Source organism: Camelus bactrianus, chromosome 31 (assembly GCF_048773025.1).
Source record: "Camelus bactrianus isolate YW-2024 breed Bactrian camel chromosome 31, ASM4877302v1, whole genome shotgun sequence".
NCBI classification, from domain to species: domain Eukaryota; kingdom Metazoa; phylum Chordata; class Mammalia; order Artiodactyla; family Camelidae; genus Camelus; species Camelus bactrianus.
In genome coordinates, this window is record NC_133569.1 from 9,577,062 (window position 1) to 9,591,375 (window position 14,314).

At 46.6% G+C, this 14,314-nt stretch overlaps 1 pseudogene; it reads right to left on the bottom strand.

Moving 5' to 3' along the window:
* Nucleotides 1–9,583, bottom strand: part of LOC141575687 (otoferlin-like) — a 30,460-nt pseudogene extending 20,877 nt beyond the window's left edge.
* Between the last annotated feature and the right edge of the window lie 4,731 nt (nt 9,584–14,314).

Sequence of the window (14,314 nt, forward strand, 5' to 3'; positions counted from 1 at the left end):
ATATTAGTTGGGGAGGGGAATGCCATTCCTGCCGCCCCCCCCCACACCTGGGGTGCTATGGAGGGGAAACATATAACATGGACTAGAAATTTTTAAAAAATTCTGAGGAAGGGGATTAACCATCTTTTCCTTCCATTCTTCAGTCATCAGCAGAGGACTCGATCTCTCTAGGATGTAACATGAGGCAGCAAAGAGAGACACAAAGGGACCAAATGACCCACCGACCCAAGAAACTCTTTTGGTAATTGGCTATTCCATCCTCTCCTTCCAAGACACAAGGGACATAATCTCTAGGTGGCTTCATGAATGTCATCACAGGGAACAATGAGTATAAATCTATACCTCTGTCCTGGGAGAACCCAAGTCATGGTGCTCTGTGACCAGCCTCTGAGGGAGATGATCATGCTGCAGGGACATCTCTGGGAGCTGGAGATGAGGGATGGTGGACCAGATATTACTGCTCTTTGGAAACATCCTTTACCTTCCCCCATCTCCAGGTGACAGGGATAAGACATGCCCAGATTTTCATTTTGAAAAGGCCACTCCAGTGGTGGCATAGAGGATGACACAGAGGCAGCAGCATGAGGGCAGAGAGACCAGATAGGAAGTGGGTGCCATATTGCAGTTGAGTTGGGGTCTAGGGTCAGTGGTGGTGAGATGACATGGAAGTGAAAACTGGAGAGATGTTTGAAGGAAAAAAACAAATATGGTCTTGGTGCCAGGAAGAGAGGGTAGCGACTGGATTCAAGACTCCATGACCCATCAAGAACATCTCGGCCAAACACTAAGTTTGCCCATCTGATGTTGGAAACTGCATATTCATAGGAGGAAGCTGCGGCTTCTTTCTTTTAAAATGCCAGTAATCAGGAAAGCGTTTCCATATTACATGCATCCTAAACAGATGAAACAAAGGGTATAGGTACACCATGGTCTTTTCACTTCAGGACTTCTTTTCAGTGTCACCCAACCTGTAGGATGGTTCTGAGCTCCGAGGATCCTTCCCGGATCTGGGTGTAGCTAAATTTTCCTCCTTTCATGGGCTGAGGTCTTTCTAACTCAGCAGAGCCAAGTTCTCCAAGACAGTGAATTTCGTCTGATAGCTCTTCTTGCTTTATGCATTGTACTCATTGAAAGCAAGAAAGATTCCACATTTGCATCTGCATCAGTCTCTCTCCAAGTGTGTTAACATTTGCACTTGAGATATCTACCAACCTGTCAGGGAATATTGTGTTACCAGGTTAAATACAATCGTTTGGTTCAAATCAGAATGTTTACAAAGTCTTTGGAGGGAGACCATTCCAGTTCACTTAATAAAATTGAGGGTGTGGCCCTGCAAAGCTGAGGATCAGGTCCCAAGCTGGGGAGGCTGCACTGGGTCCTGTTGCCCTGGGTGGCCCTCTCCCAGCAGCAGCCAGCTGTGCTGGTGCCCGGTCCTGCCTGCACAGTGGCCACACTAACAATCTGACAGTTACAAGTCTCTCCTTTTCTCAGCCATTTGGTCTCCAGTTTTAGAAACACACAACTAAAAAAATTAAGTGTTAATTTTAGAAAATACAGTGGAACAAAAAGAAGAAAAAAAAAGCACCCACATTCTCATCATCTATAAGTAGCCAGGACTGACATTACATCCAACGTTAAAGTAATACAAAATGACAATTTAAAAAACACTCTAAAAATCTTCTTTTCAGAGGTACTTGTACTCTAACTGCTGAAACGTTTGTGTGTGTGTTCGTTGGCCTCTTTATAGATCCCCAGGTCCCTCCCACTGACGCCGCCCGTTGCTGGATGCAGCACCGTCAGGGGGCCTGTTCTCAGGCTTCTGGCTGGGGTTGTGCTTCTCTACTTACAACACTGCTTTGGGGCCTCCCAGGAGCAAGCTCACCATGAGAACTTGCATTCAGCGTGTGGTTCTCTGTGACGCCCAGATCCATGCTTCAACATCTAGCCGTCACCCCCAACTAGAGCAGAGCTTCAAAGGCACAAGGCATCCAGTTGCCCCACCTAGCTGGTAATCCTTGGGCTGCCCAGCACTTGGCTCCATCTCAATGTGTGGCTTTTATCTAAGGAGGAGAATGTCCTGTCAGGCTGGGTGTAAGAGAACTGCTTCCAGGGGAGGAGGAGGGCACTGGCAGTGGTTAGACCCTGGAGAAGGACAGAAGGACAGAATCATGGTCATCAAATACTCCAGGACTGCCAAACAGAATGGGGATTAGTTGCTCTCAGAGTTTCCAACCAATGGCAGAAGTGACAGGGAGATAGACCTTAGGTCAACAGGTTCCAGTCTGGGCCTGGGCAGCTCTGTGATTTCCCTTTGCCTGGAGGTGTTCAATGATCTGGGAACAGGCCCCGGCCTTTGTAGGAAGAGAGATGAGAAAGACTTCCAGGAAAAGAAGAAAATGGCAGAGTTAGGCAGGCGCTGTCCACGGTGCCTGATTCCACCCCACACAAACTCCAGAAAGGGCAAGCTGGGTCCTGCCTGACTGGATGAAGGCAACTGCAGCTGGGGGGCTCCTGCCCTCTTGCCGCTGTTGAAAACGTTGGTGGTGAGAGCTGAGACGGCAGCTAGAGACACAGTCAGTATCCGGCCCATTCCAAGACAAATGGCAAGGCATTCAATGTCCTCCCTCTCCAGCACTGCTGGTTAATCTAGGGAAGAAGGAAGGTGGGTTAGGTGGGCTGGATGATGAAATAGTGACGGTCTCTCCCCGTTGGCTTTGGCATCCGGAAAGCTGAGAGTCAAATCCCAGGTTTAGTTGGCAGCATCCACATAGAATGTTATGGCGTAGAAGACCATGGCTCTTATCTTCTTCATATCAATGGATTGTTCGGGCTTCATGTCAGCGTGTTGGCAGGAAGGCCAGCACCACCCTCTCGAGGCCTCCCTGAAGACACATAGAAGCATAGGACACAGTGCAGCCCATCTCTTTTGTTTTAAAACACCTTTATTGTGGTACGATTTCTGTGCGGTCAATTAGACACATCTAACGTGTAGTATTTGATGAATTTTCATAGATGTCTACACCCTGAAAACCATCACCACCATCAAGATAGCTACCATTTCCATCACTCCCCAAGAGGCAATTTTCCAATTCCCATATTTACCCCTTCCCACCCCCTTCCCTCCCTGGTAACCATAAGTTTGTTTCTCTATGTCTGTGGGTTTGTTCCTCTTTGGTCGTTGAGCTAATTTCTGTCTTTTTTTTAGATTCCACATGGAAGTGGTATCATATGGCATTTTTCTCTCTTCTAGCTCACTTACTTCACTCAGAATGACTCTGTGTCCATCCATGTTGCTGCAAATGGCATCGTTTCATCTTTTTCATGGCTGAGTAGTATTCCACGGCATAAAGAGACCACTACTTTTTATCCAGTCCCCAGGCGATGGACGTTTGGGTTGGTTCCACATCCTGGCTATTATAAATAGGGCTGCTGTGAGCATTGAGGTGCATCTGACATCTTGAATTAGAGGTTTCTCCTGCCATATCCCCAGGCGTGGGAAGGCTGAATCATAAGGTAAGTCCATTTGTAGTTTTTTAAGGAACCTCCGTCCTGTCTTCTCTAGAGGCAATGCAGCACGACTTACTGAAGCAGAGCCATGCTCAGAAAGTAAAGGGTATTTCTAGAGGTCAGACATGAAGTGCAATGAGCTTGGCCTGTTCCAGAAGAAGAGGGCAGTCTGGCAGGGATGGAGGAGAGTGGCCAGGGGAGTGTGGTACAGGAAGGATTCAGACCACGTGGGGATATGACAGGCTGGGATAAGGAGCCTGGGCTTCCAGTCATGCCTTGGTCACCGTGGGGCACTGGTTCCAGGACTCCCCACAGATGCCAACATCCATGGATGCTGATGCTTCTTGTAGAAAATGACATAGGACTTACATAGAATTACATATATCCTCCCGTGTACTTTATTTTTTACGTACAAACTTTTTTTGCTTTTTTTTCGAGTTATAGTCATTTTACAATGTTGTGTCGAATTCCAGTCTGGAGCACAATTTTTCCGTTATCCATGAACATACGCATACATTCATTGTCACATTCTCTTTCGCTGTGTCCTCCTGTGTACTTAAATCATCTCTAGATGACGCGCGGTGTGTAAGGCAATGTGAATGCTCTGTAAGCAGTTGCCGCTGTGCGGCAAGTTCAAGTGTTGCTTTTTGAAACTCCGTTTTTCCCGAATATTTTCAACCCACAGTTGGTTGAATCTGCTGGAGCGGGAGCCCCTAGACACGGAGAACCCCCAAGCCCTTCCCACCTCCGAAATTTCCACTGTAAGCGCTGCAGGGGACCAAAGAGGGAAGAAGAGCACCCTCTAGCGGCTGGAGACGCTGAGGCATCCCTTCAGCCTAGGCAGCGCGGGAGAGAAGGCTTTGGGCCGACTAGCCCAAAAGGAGGGCCCGCCTGGAAAGGAAGGGGGAAGGACAGCAGTGGAAGCCAACCCGCACCCTTCCTGGAGCTAGCTGATAGCAGCGAGGGACGCCGAGGAACTGGGGACACGTCGCGTGGGGGACAATCCTGGCCGCCAGGTGCAGGGTTCACACAGCTGGCACCCAGTTTGCACGATCAGAATAATGAGGAGTGGGGCTGGGGGGAAGGGGCTGCCTCAGCACCGGGATCCTGACAAGGGCCAGAGCGCCACTACCTTAGCTATTGCGGCTCCCCTGGTAAGCCAGGAAAAGGAAACTCTGAGGCAACATATTGCAGATTGCACCGCAGCCACACGGACGGCTAGATCTCTATTCTGACAGAATGGAAGCATCGGAAAGAGGAATCTTCCCTTTTCTCTTCATTTTGACCTTTGGACAGGGAGCCACACATCTCTGACAGAAACCATCTTTACTCCTTTAGAGAGATCAATTTTTCAGGAATAATCATGGAGAAAAAGATGGTGATGATGCAGCAGTTCAAAGTGCAAGCCCGTCTGAGAAACAGTAAAAACATGTTTTTCAATGAAGCCGACTTATGTCAAAAAGCAGGAGGAAGGTTAAGGTAACCCCTCTTAATATCCATTCAGCAGACAAGACTAGCTAGTCCTTAAAGGCAGCATTTTAAATCAGGAAAGTTTTTTTGTTTTTGTTTGTTTGTTTGTTTGTTTTTGGATATGAAAAACAATGCCGTATTTTAAAACAGAGCTTGGGGCCCTAGATACGGAGTGTTGTAGAGTGTTTTAGAGTGTTGAGGCTGAGAGCTGTTGATGAAGAGAACATAAATCTGCATATAGACAGGTAAGGGTTCCAAGTCCACTGCTCGAAAAAAATTAGCCAATCATGTGTCCATTTGATTGGGAAAGAAGTAAGTAACTCAAAAATGGGAAAGACATGGGATTAAATAGCAGTAGTGAACAATTAAATCCAAGATGTTTATACCTATATTTTCATTGTGAATGTAACAAACTTTAAGCAACTGTCTAAAAAGCAGTAACTGTATCGCGCGCACGCGCGCACACACACACACACAATTGAGAACAGCAGAGAGGTAAAATATGGTAAATGTATCATGATTGAGAAACAAGATCTAAAAGATTATTTCGTTTTTGAGACTGTTATAGCAACACTGGTCCAATTACATATAAAGTTATGAACTTAGAGATGATTTATGAAAATTTAGAGCGAATTTTCATTGAAAGTCAATATAGCTTCCAAATGATTGAAGAGAAAATTAACCTCAAAAAAAATTAATCAATCCAGCTAAGATGGAGTAACGGAGACCATGGTTACCAACGTAGAATAAACCCCAAGATGGATAAAATATGTGAAGCAATTATTTGTAAGACATGTGAAAACGATCATCCACTAGGACCTCGTCCTGCCGCCTCCATACCAAGGCTGCGAGGCCTCCTACTGCCACTACCAAGGATGACAACCAGGCGGCGCCGTTTCCTTCCTCTGCTCCTGCTGCAGAGCCAGTTCCTGAGCAGTCCTGTTCCAGGTTTTGGCAGGCCGTTCCAAGAAGCGCTCTCGTGGGCCTTGGTCCCTGTTAGCCACCAGCAAAGGGATCGAGGATGAGCAGTGAGCCTCTTTACTCCGCGAAGATCTAGGAAGCTATCTGATTTGTGAGCAGCACTTTACCGTCGTCTGCTGTCTGCTACTCTCCACCCGACTTGCAGAGTCTGTGGCTTGGGCAGCCTGCACGCTGGCCCCGGCCCATCAGAATCTGTTCCCCCGGCCAAGAGGCCACGTGCGGTCGTGAGCAGGGCTCCAGGCCTCTGGAGCCGTGCCGCTTGGACTGCGTCCTGGCCCTGGGCTCGCGAGTTCCATGCCCTTGGCTGAGTCACTTAAGTTCTCTAAGCTACTTTCCTCATCAGTACAATGAAGGCATAATCAATATGCGGGAGAAAATCAGAAACCGGGGTGGGGGGGACTACATCTCTGGTGATTGAAGATTATTTTCATTTTGAATTATACAGTGAGGGACACCATACAATTTTTACTACTTCAAACTTCTAAAGGACAGCTTCTACTATTCTTAAAATTAATGCGTGCACGTACACCCAAACAAACGTGCCCACACCCTCTGCCCCACATACATCCCCACGCACACACACGTGGAGTCATGGACCACACTCACACCCATTAACATACACACAACCACACACGTCCCCAGGTGCACGCGAGCGCACACGCACACACACGTCGCACACACCTTTGGCGTCATTCTAAACCAGCTTCCAATCGAGGGTTTCAGTGTCCATTGTTTCATCCGCTCAGAAGCTCTTGACTTCGGAGCATGAAGCAGGAGCCCCTCCTCTCTGGAGACGGTCTTTGCCTCTTGCAGTCTCAGCAGAGCCAACATAACTGCTCTGGACCTTTGGAAGTGCAGGGCCAGAGCATACCTGGGAGTTCCCATCCTATGTAGGTCAACATTTTAAGTGCAGTCGGCTCTAAACTCCTGCCTTTACAGCTACACATTCATTAGAAGGGGGAAGGCCAGGCTCAACTTTAGAATTCCCAGACTCAGGTGAGTCCCGCAAAGAAAGTGCCAGTGTGGGGAGAGCTGATTCCCAGTCTCTGACCACTAGCCTGACCCTTTTCTTCCCAATGCTGGGTCCATCCCCTGCTCCAGGGGACCTTGAATGTGCACAGGGGGACCCTCAGAACTCAAATCCGGGCTCTGCCCATACCCTCCATGCCAACAGCTGCCCGTTGGCCTCCCTGTGAGTCCTGGGAAGCAGAACTCCGGGGAGAGCCGGTGCAGAAACTACAAGTGGGTCAGGGGCTGCTGGGGCGGGGCATTCAGGCTCCTGGGTTTCCAGAGCACAGGGTGTAGCCAATGGGCGTGTCCCCTTGGCCCTGCTGACCCCACCCCATGGAGGGCGTGGCCAGAGGGAGGGTCAGGGCCAGAGGGACCCTCTGGAGTGCAGGACCCAGGGCAGGGGTGGCGGCCCTTAAAGGTGTCTAAGGGCAGAAGCCCTAAGGAAGGGCCTGAGCAAGCTGTAAGGTATCCACATTCCCATCAATTAAAAGAACAAAAGCTCGCCAGAGGCGAGGGTGGGAAGGATTTTGTTAGAACAAGGGAAGGCTCTTGCCGAGGTCTGGCCAGAGAGGGCCGGGGGATTGCCAGGCTGATGAGGAACCTAGAGGCCATCAGCCTCTAAAGACCGCCTGAATTCCTCCGGGTGACACTGAAACGCAGTGAGACACGGAAAGCACGATAAACACAGGCCCCAAACTCAACAGCCTGTTGCTTGGTTCACTGTCCGTCTGGCGCCCCCTGTGGTAGGAGCCTTTAGCGCATCACCCAGGGCTGACCAGGCTCAGGATTCCAGCTGATTCTCCACAGGTGGCATCACTTACTGGTGACACGAAGCAGGCACGTTAGCCACCTCCCAAACACAGGCTCCTCCTGGGAGGAGCCTGCGGGCCCCCAGTCCAGCCTCTGCGCCACCATGCTCCTTAGTGCCACTCCCGCTTTGCTGCCCTGGCCTCTAGCTCTGGCCGGAACCTCGCTGGATTGTCGATAATTGTCCCCCATGCACCACATCTAAGCTTGGGGTCCAGATGTGACCATGGCTCTAATCTTCTTCCCATCGATGGATCGTTCAGGCTTCATGTCTTCGTGTTGGCAGGAAGGCCAGCACCGCCCTCTTGAGGCCTCCCTGAAGACACATAGAAACTTAGGACACAATGAAGCCCATCTCTTCTTGTTAAAACACCTTTATTGTGGTACGATTTCTGTTCCGTCAATTAGACATATCTCACATGTATTATTTGATGAATTTTCATAGACGTCTACACCCTGAAAACCATCACCACCATCAAGATAGCTACCATTTCCATCACTCCCCAAGAGGGGCAATTTTCCTATTCCCATATTTACCCCTTCCCACCCCCTTCCCTCCCTGGTAACCATTAGTTTGTTTCTCTATGTCTTTGGGTTGTTCCTCCTTTGTCATTTAGATCCTTTCTGTCTTTTGTTTAGATTCCGCATGGAAGTGGTATCATATGGCATTTTTCTCTCTTCTGGCTTACTTCACTCAGCATGACTCTCTCTGTGTCCATCCGTGTGGCCGCAAATGGCATCGTTTTATCGTTTTTCATGGCTGAGTAGTATTCCATGGCATAAATTGACCACTTCTGCATTATCCAGTCACCAGGCGATGGACGTTTGGGTTGGTTCCAAGTCCTGGCTGTTATAAATAGGGCTGCTGTGAGCACTGAGGTGCATGTACCTTTTTGAATTAGCATTTTCTCCTGACATATCCCCAGGTGTGGGAAGGCTGGATCATATGGTAAGTGCATTTTTAATTTTTTTAAGGAACCTCCATCCTGTCTTCTGTCATGGCAATGCACCACGTGTTATTGATGCAGAGCCATGCTCAGAAAATAACGGGTATTTCTAGAGGTCAGATACGAAGTGCATTGAACTTGGTGTGTTCCAGAAGAAGAGGGCATTCTGGCAGGGCTGGAGGAGAGTGACCAGGGGAGTGTGGTACAGGCAGGATTCAGACCACATGGGGTCATGCCAGGCTAGGATCAGGAGCCTGGGCTTCCAGTCATCCCTTGGTAACCTTAGGGCTCTGGTTCCTTGACTTCCCCCTGATATCCCCATCCATGGATTCTGACACATCTTGTATAAAATTTTAGAGGAGTTGCACGGATTTTACTTGCTCCCACCCGTGTTCTTTAAATCCTCTCTAGATTACTCACAGTATCTGTGTCAACGTGAATGCTATGTAAGTAGTTATCATCCTGTGGCCAATTCAAGTGTTGCTTTTTTAAACTTTCCATTTTTTTCTGAATATTTTCCTTCCAAAGTTCATTCAATCTACCGGATAGGGGGCCCCTAGATATGAACAGTAGACGGTATTCTCAGTTTAATCTAAAATATACTACCCAAAGTAAAGCAAACCAAACCCAAATGAGCTGTTTTAATTAACAGCACTTATAGCACTGGTTCAGTGACTCAAGTCTCCGAGCTGACTATTTTGGTGAACAGTGTTCATCTACAGGAGCATGTTCCAGAACCATATATCACCTCAGGTGTCAGCTTCCGTTTATTCTGTTGCTTTCTTAAGCTGAACTGTATCATTACCCAGAAGCTCCTGGTTTTTAGCACACTGCTGTAATCTTTTCTGCAGGCCACTCATGTGTTTCTTCCAAAATTATTATTTCATATAATTTTTCACATATAAGATAAAGTAACTCAATAACCTGAATGTAATTTTTCAAAATATGGAAATAACTAAATTAAGATTTCACATGAAAACCAATGCCTATTTAATGAAAGCATCATGAAAAAATAAGGGGCAAAAACAGACAAACAATGGATGTAGCAAAGTTGTGCACAGTACAGTGTGTAGTAAAAGAAGGTTGTGTTCACAGTCTGAATCCTCAAAGTTTGTATGATTTTATTTAACACGACAAATACATGATGGGAGCAATGATTATTACTGTATTTTGCAGAAGAGGAAAGTACATTTCTTACGAACAGGTTAGTGGATTTTTTTGTACGTATCTTACACTGAAGATCATAAAATCGCACAGAAAAGAGCCTTCCTTTGGCAATAAGGACTCCTCTGATTGACCTTTCCGGCCCCGTGCCCTGCCCGCCTGCAGCCCAGGACAGGTGCGCTCAGTGACACGCCCACGAGACACAGCTGCGCGGCCTCCCTCCTCTCCTCCCGAGGCCCTCCACCTGCCAGGACCCAGCTCAAATGCTTCTCCTCCCTGATACCCTTACCAGGAACCTCCTGTTTATTTCTAAATTTTTTTAAATATTAAACTTTTCTGCATTCTTACCTTACTCCTCCTTTGTTTTCCCAGGTGGGGAACGCCATATTCACCCTCGTGTCTTCTACAAACACAGCACGGTGTTGTCTGTTCACCTGTCAAACACTTGAGAGCTTATGTTTCAGGCCCAGGGATAAAAAGGGAGTCCGGCCCTGGAAGGTCGCGGTCCAGCTGGGAGGACTGCAAACAGCTGCACACACAATGCACAAATTCAAAATAATTTTTTAGTTTCTTCAACTCTTGCAATTATTGTTGCTGAAACCAATCAAATGTACATACCTCTTAATAACTAATTTTCAAAAGTTTCTAAAATTACAATATACTTCTAGGAATAGCATTTTGCTTATATTAGTTGCTATAACTTACACTCAAGTTCAGCACAGTTACGAGTATAAAGTACTCATCCCAGCTCATCGTGCTCCCTGTGGTGCGCGCACCTGCTCTCTGGCTTGGTCTCTCTCTTTCTTCGTTTTTCCCAAGTCTGCTTCAAGAGCTTGCTTGTCTTGCTTCAGTCTTTTGAGGTCTTCCAATAAGCCTGTTTTCTCTTTCTTGATATTCCTAGAAATACAAAAGCAACTTATTCCTAATCATGACAGATTGCGATATAGGCTCTCTTTTACCCAATTCGTCCTATTCTGCTGCTGGTCATCTTTCCTAAATTTCAGCTCTGATTTTACCCCGCCCCCTCCAAATGATGACGAGCTTCCCGGAGCCCGCCGGAGCCAGCTCTGAGCATGTGCCCAGCACAGCCGCAGGGCCCTCCCCACCGCTGCTCTCACTGCTCCCGGATGACGACGACCCCCTAACTAGCCCGCCTCTTCCACTCCCAGCACCTGCGGTCCACCTTCCACACAAGAAGAGGTGAATTGTTTTGAAGAGTCCATTAATAACACTCCTTCATCTGAAACTCTCTGGTGGCTCCCCTGTGTTAGGGTAAATCTGAAGTCCTTACTACCATGACCTTCAGTGTCGCAAAACCCAGTGTTGCCTGCTCCTCTGACGCATGTCCCACAAATCTTCCCCCTCCTGCTCCACTCGGGCTGCAGAGACCTCCTGGCTGGCTGGGAACACGCTCAGCACACTCCTACCCCAGGGTGTTTGCACTGACTGCTTCCCCTGCCTGCAGCTCTGCCTGCCAGAGCCGGGTGTCTCACTTCTGCACTGGCTCAGGATTTCTGCTCAGGTGTGGCCCCAGGAAGGCCTTCCCTGATCCCTCTTTCTAAAATGGCAGCCCCCAACCTGGCCCCCAGGTGTGCTGCTTTATTTTCTTCTCAAAACACTCATCAGCACCTGACACTGTATATATTTACTTAAAAGCAAAACTTGATTTTGCTCACCTTTGTATCACAAATGCAGTAAAAATAAAGGCTTGGCCCAACATTCCACACAACTCTCAATATCCTCATTCCTCTGCTTCACAGAGTCACACTTATCCTTCAAGACTGAGTTCAAGTGCGGCTCTTCCCGATAACCTCTCCCCACCCCACCCACGAACCTTCCATGTCCCTTCAGCAGAGCACTCAGTGCTTTGTTTTCCATGACCCTGACGTGTGTGCAGGCCTTTTCTCTTTAACAAGCTGCAAGCTCTGTGGGGACCGAGACTGATGTCACCACCTGGTTACCTGACGGCACTAAGCAGAGGGCAGTTGCTCAGTAAAGGAATGTGGGACTCAACTCAGAACTGCTGAAGGAATTCTCGGATTCATGGCAGGACACTTGGTACAGTTCAGTTTCAAAATAAAAATTGTCAGAAATTTTGTATCACACTACCTTAAAATCCAGCCTTACCAAGAAAATAAATCCATCCATAAAGCCCTGTATTATCATGGGTTTTGGCTTCATCATTTCATTGTTGAATCTTCTGTGTGACCTTCTGTGGATGTCATTTCAGGAGAGTTACTGAGGTTCTTCAAGATTTTACTGTGAGACACACTCAGGGGCCTCTGGCCACCTCTCTGACCTGACCTTCCACCACTCTGGTCCTTACTCCTTTCAATACAAAATATTCAGTTCTTAAAAATTCAAAACTAACTCACAGTGGAACTCTGTGTCACTGAAGATAAAAAGTTTATTTTCTCTAAAGAGCAAAACACTAAGTGAGGAGTACACTCTAAGGGAAACGCTGATGTGGGATCTAAAAGAACGCAAACCCTCAGAGTGTTGGCTTATTAGGAATATAAAAATACTTCCTGCCAATTCTCAGAGGAAAAAACAAATCAATGTCCCACAAAGATTTGCTGCATTTTCCTGTGGGGTCTGTGCCCCCTGTCATGTCATTCTAGACTCCCTTCTGAGAAGCACACATTGCCAGTCAGGCACATGGAAACTAACCAACCAAATACAGTCCACTATCTGAACCTTAGAATCAATTTTTCTGTTTTTCCAGAGACATTATAAAAGGACGTTAGGACTCCATATATGATCATCTAACCCCAATGTACTAAATAAATCATTTATTTCATTGTGAAAATTATTTAGAGCTCCAGTTTTGGACCCTGGAATAGATCTTCTCTTTTAAAAAACAGGCAATATAAAATGTGAAATTTTGAAACACTTTACTGAAGCATTTGGGAAGAAAGCAGATGTAAATCATCATGCTTCAGAACTAGGCAGATTAGCCTAGGCCTAGGGAAAGGAGAATTTTCCCCCCTACTTACTCAAAAGTGCCCTCACTTGCCAACCTGTGTACTTTCTAGCTTTGTCTGTACAATGTGTCTTTTTCTATTTTGCATAAAAGATCAGTGTGAGCTAAAAGCAGCCCTGCCTCAATGCCCTAAGTTATCTTAGAGAAAAATGGAAGAAGTATGTGAATATGTGTAACATACATGACATTCACAGCCAAAGAAGTTTCTTCTGACAGCAGTCCTATTTGCATGTTTTGGTGAAATGGTTAATCACTTCTTAAAAGAAGCCAGGACCCTAGCTTGCCCACGGCTGTTGGTTCAGCTCCTTCACTTAACATGTTAAAGGTGGGAGTAGTAACATCCAAAATCCCTTACAGTGTGAGCTCTGCCAGCCCGCCACAGTGAGTGCTGGTTCTCACCACTGAGGCTCCCCTCCTCTGGAGAAACATCCTCACCAAATGGCAGCCCCTGCCCCCCAACCTAGAGATACCCCCACCCACTTCCTAGAGCACACTTCAGCCAGGGACTGACTGGCTGGGGGGCACAAATGGCTTTCCCCCACTTGCCTCATTTGGGGACCAACTATGGGGTGCAGTCTGCTCTCCTGAGCTTCCTGGTGAGGGAAGAATGACGCCAGCCTCTGGCTGAGACCACGGTCTCACTTGCCCTCCCTCCCCCTGCCCACCCCCACCTTGCATCTCTCGCTCCCCTTCTCCTGAGAGTTATCCTGCAGGAAATCACCTCCACAAGGACCCCCAGCTCAGGCTCTACTTGTTCGGAACCCGACCTAAGACAGTAAATGATACTGTATTTTTATTTTACTATTATTACTAAAACCATCATTACTGAGATGCATTACATAAGTGTCCCAGGCTTAATGACGGATCAAGAGGGCTGTTCAGTTTCCTAAAACTGATGTCAAATTCAAATATGAATATGCTGAAAATACTGAAGTATGTATTAGTTGTCTAATGCCAAAAGAAAATCCACTGAAAACTAAAAACATGAAAGTTACAAAACTGAAAATCAATGTAAAATTTTTAAAATTTCCAAGTATAACTAAATGTATTGTTAATATAACAATAAAATGCTTAGAAAGAATCGATTTGATTTTAAGAATTTAAAAAGGACTTACTCTCAGGATGCTAATTTGCTGAATAAGCTCTGGTTTTCCTTGAACATTCACTCTTCATTTTTCTTGTTCATGGAGATCTTTCACTTGAGTATACAATTTTTCATTTTCCTTTTTATAAATAGAAAGTTACATTATAGTTAAGTCAGCAGGATCTATATAACATTAGCATATGTGCTCATGAAAGATACATCCTTTAAATATTTTCAGTCTTTACATTTCTTCAGTTTTTGAGTAAGCTTTAAAACCTTTTTCAAACTTTCAATTTTCTCAGAAGACAATTTGCTAGCTGAAAACAACTGTTTCCAAAATGCTCCAAATTCTTAGTAAAC